We start from the raw sequence: 3352 nt of genomic DNA on the forward strand, positions 1-3352 counted from the left end.
CCTAACGTAATAGCAAAATCAACATAAAATAACATAATGTAATTGTAAATCGAACATAAAATTGTGGCTATTATGATGCAGACTTTAAAAATTGATATGAATAAGCTGAAACAGAGATTTACATCATACGAGACTGAAAGATCAATTTATTTTGACTGAACAGTACGTTTTGTTTGATGCACATGTTTGGAGCGTTTGATTAAATGTAATTTTATGTGCGATGATTTAATTTTACTCTGAATTTAACCCAATTCTATGCATTCTCAGTGCATTTTCCTTGACAGTGTACAGACACTTTAAACGTCAGCCATGTTTGAAGCGGAGAGAAAAATTGCGGAGCAGCTCCGGTCTTGAAATGCCCAGATTCTGGCACCAAAATAACCAGATTCCGACAAAAGTGGGCAGAATCTTCCACCACCAACCGGTTCCCCAGCAGCCAGCAGGAAAAAGTGAAAACAATAATTGAGGTAAGCACAGATTTTGCGTTGGAGTTTAGTAAATTCACAGCATTTTTTCTTGCTACGTTTTTCAGATGGCAGAACTTTACCGAGGGTTTTTGCAGAGGGACCGACTTCTTGGCCACTTCCCTTAGGGCTGATTTACCGCTGAACATCCGGCCACATCTGCTCAGGCGGGCAAGAACACTTGAGCGGCTGACGTCGATTTGTTTCCTGGAACAGCTTCCGAAAATTTTGCCGCGAGAATTTGAGTTCGCTGTTTGGAGAAGGAGCACGGAGGTGTTCCCGCAAGCACTTCGCCGCCGCTCCGAGCAAGCTGATCATTGTTTTTTGAACCGATCGGGCACAACTACAAGGCCCCATCAACGGTTCCAAATAATTCGGAAGATTGGATGAAACGAGCAGCGATCGACTTTACGGTGAAGCTAGTGTTTTGTGTTTAATCTTGTGTGCTCAACGCTTTACGAAAGTGCAGCTAATAAAATGATTTTAAACGAACAATTTCGATTTATTTTTATGAAAGGTTTCCATCCCAAATTATCCTTTATTTTGAATATTACACCAACCAAAATTTCCAGCACGCGTAAAATTACATTGCCATCGTTCGTTGTTCATGTCATGTAATTTTAAAATCTGATGTAATTTTCTGTCTCATCAGACGCTCCAGTTATGTGCATCGATAAGACAGAATATTACACGATTTTTTCGAAGTGTGTATGATTGCTGGATGTGCTTAAACGTGTTTGATTTGGTGTGTCTGTGTTCACATTTCAGCAGAGCACACACCACAATTTGATGTGTTTGAGTTATTTGAAAAGTTTTTTCCTTTTTCCGAGAGTTACGACCTCCGGAGAGGAAGCGGTAGATATCTACGACTGATGATCCTAAATGAAATTGAAGGAAAAAATACAAACTTTAAGATCAAGTTCATCGTTAAACACGTGTTGACATTTATGATAAAGCGATTTTGTGTGAAATTATGAAAAAGTATAATTTGTTTTAAACTTGGAATATGCAAAAGAAAAAGCCTTTAAAAAGCTTTGTACACCCAAAGAACGAGGGGATAGTCCTCACGAAAAGAAACGTGAGGAAAGTGCAATTTTGCGAGAGTATAGTCCTCTCGCGTGTTCATTCGTTCATTGGAACAGTTCATCCTATTGAGTGGATTATATGGACAAATAACCGCAATTTAGTCACCGAGCCATGGTGGCCCATACGGCTAAGGCACGGTTCAATATGTCGAAGGTCTTGGGCTTGAGTCTCGGTACCGGTTCGTTTTTTTTTTTTTGTTAGATGAACTTTTTTTGAAAATGAACCCATGAGTAAAGTACTCTCGGTAATTTCGGGATTTATTCTCTCAGTCCGTACGCAGTACCATTTTACTACCGAATCGTACTCTTTATCCTCTCGTATGCCGATGTCCAGTTCTGGGTGATAAAGCCAGTGAGCAATTCTCTGAGAGTTCGGTCATTCGATTTATTTTTTTATTTTTTAATCTGGCTGAAACTTTTTTGGTGCCTTCGGTATGCCCAATGAAGCCATTTTGCATCATTAGTTTGTCCATATAATTTTCCATACAAATTTGGCAGCTGTCCATATAAAAATGATTTATGAAAATTTAAAATCTGTATCTTTTGAAGAATTTTTTTTGATCGATTTGGTGTCTTCGGCAAAGTTGAAGGTATGGGTAGGGACTACACTGAAAAAATGATACACGGTAAAAAAAAATTTGGTGATTTTTAATTTAATTTTTTGTCACTAAAACTTGATTTGCAAAAAACGCTATTTTTTTATAGATATCTTTTAGGGGACACAAAATGTCAACTTTTCAGAAATTTCCAGGTCGTGCAAAAAATCTTTGACCGAGTTATGAATTTTTGAATCAATACTGATTTTTTTTTCAAAAACTCGAAATATTGGTCGCAAAAAAATTTCAACTTAATTTTTGATGTGAAATCAAATTTGCAATCAAAAAGTACTTTAGTGAAATTTTCATAAAGTGCACCGTTTTCAAGTTATAACCATTTTTAGATAACTTTATTGAAAATAGCCGCAGTTTTCCATTTTTTTAATTAGTGCACATGTTTGCCCACTTTAGAAAAAAAAATTGAATAGCTGAGAAAATTCTCTATATTTTGCTTTTTTGAACTTTGTTGATATGACCTTTAGTTGCTGAGATATTGCCATGCAAAGGCTTAAAAAGCAGGAAAATTGATGTTTTCTAAGTCTCATCCAAACAACCCACCATTTTCTAACGTCGATATCTCAGCAACTAATGGTCCAAATTACAATGTTAAAATATGAAACATTCGTGAAATTTTCCGATCTTTTCGAAAACAATATTTTGATTTTGTTTAAATCAAGACTAACATTTCAAAAGGACCAAACTCCCAAAATTATTATTATTTAAAAAAATGGAAAACTGCGACTGCTTTCAAAAAGATACCTAAAAATGGCTATAACTTGAAAACGGTGCACTTAATGAAAATTTCACTTAAGTACTTTTTGATTATAAAATTTGATTTTACATCGAAAAATGAAGTTGAAATTTTTTTGCGACCGATATTTGACTTTTTGAAAAAAAAATCATTATTGTCTAATCTAATCTAATCTAATCTAATCTCACACAAACGCAGCCAGTCCGATGAAAGCATGCTGGAAAGTCTTGTGATTAAATTACACCCCAAGCACTTTCCTTGTCATTATTAATAATTGTAGTACATCCGAGAACACCCGAAAAAGTATTACAAAAATTAAAGCGGCCAGCCCTACTACGTTGTGTTTACCGCAGAGAGGATTCTGAGAACCGATCACATTTCTCAGAATCTACAGGGGAGGAAGGATGCGTGGACATACCGTACCAAACGCTCCGTTTGTTTTTTTTGCATTATTTT

At 35.9% G+C, this 3352-nt stretch overlaps 1 long non-coding RNA gene across 1 annotated transcript; it reads left to right on the forward strand.

Annotated features, from left to right (window-relative positions):
• The first annotated feature begins 273 nt into the window (after positions 1-273).
• On the forward strand, positions 274-956 carry LOC119765332. The gene is made up of 2 exons (XR_005276654.1): positions 274-467; positions 533-956. It is a non-coding gene; the product is annotated as an uncharacterized LOC119765332 (long non-coding RNA).
• Positions 957-3352: the final 2396 nt, after the last annotated feature.

This window comes from Culex quinquefasciatus, chromosome 1 (genome assembly GCF_015732765.1).
Source record: "Culex quinquefasciatus strain JHB chromosome 1, VPISU_Cqui_1.0_pri_paternal, whole genome shotgun sequence".
Lineage (NCBI taxonomy): Eukaryota > Metazoa > Arthropoda > Insecta > Diptera > Culicidae > Culex > Culex quinquefasciatus.